The sequence below is a fragment of the Anopheles coluzzii genome, chromosome X, assembly GCF_943734685.1.
Source record: "Anopheles coluzzii chromosome X, AcolN3, whole genome shotgun sequence".
NCBI lineage: Eukaryota > Metazoa > Arthropoda > Insecta > Diptera > Culicidae > Anopheles > Anopheles coluzzii.
The window spans coordinates 26,817,092-26,818,277 of NC_064669.1; positions in this window are offsets into that span (position 1 = coordinate 26,817,092).

A 1,186-nucleotide genomic window follows, 5' to 3' on the forward strand; every position below is an offset into this window, starting at 1 on the left:
GCTACGGCGCACCCGTCTGGGCGGAAGCCACGGACTTGCAGTGGTGCAGGCGGATATTGGATCGCGTGCAGCGCCCCCTGGCCCAGGGCATCACGAGCGCCTTCCACTCCACGAGCTGCGAGGTAGCGGTGGTTTTAGCCGGAGAACTGCCCTACCACCTCCTGGTGAAGGAAGGCGCCCGCTGCTACAACCGACTGCAGTTAAGCCCGGACAGCAGTCGAGAGGCGATTCGCCAGGAGGAGAAGGAGACATCGCTGCAGCTGTGGCAGCAACAGTGGGACGACGAGGCGGCGAATAACACCAGCCGCTACTTTCGTTGGGCCCACCGACAAGTGCCAGACGTGCGCCTGTGGACGGGACGGAAGCACGGGGAGGTGGACTTCTACCTCTCGCAGGTATTGAGTGGACACGCCTTCGTCCACGAGTTCCTGCACGTGTTCGGGTGCGCTCCGTCCCCGGACTGTCCCAGGTGCGCAGGGTCGGTCGAGTCGGTGGCCCACGTAATGTTCGAGTGTCCACGTTTCGCGGATGTTCGGGCGGAGTTCCTGCACGGCGTCGACGAGGAAAACCTCAGTCGTCGTCTGTTGGAGAGCGCGGAGTGGTGGGACCGCATCCAGCAGGCGGCTCGGCGGGTCCTCTCCGTGCTGCAGGAGGACTGGCGGCAGGAGCAGCATACCTTGGCAGCCGCTGAGGCTACTCAGCCAGTTCCAGCATCCAGCCCGCCCGAGGACATGGCAGAGGCAGAGCGGAGACTGCTGAGGCAACGAGAGGTGCGCAACCGCAGCGCCCGGCGAATGCGGCAACAGCAACGGCAGCAGCGACTCGGTGACATCGAGCTGGCACCAGCCGTGTTGGCACGCGCAGCGGCCAACGAAGCAGCGGAGCCGACAGGGGAGGTCGAGGAGGAGGAGGTCAGCCCTCCAGTACCACCAATCCCCCCGCGCAGCCGGGGATTGCCTCCCTCCCCACGAACAACGGAGATGCGGCGATGTCGGCGCAACTATATGCAGCTGCAGTACCGGAGGAGGCGTCGGGATGGAGAGCTCGGAGATATTCCGCAGGGTCGCCAGCGACGTGGGCGAATACCACCATCCGCAGCGGAGCTGGAGCGACGACGGCTCAACAGGCGACAGAGGGAGAGACAACGGCGGCTGGAACAACGGCAAGCGGAGGTCGAGGCTCAGCC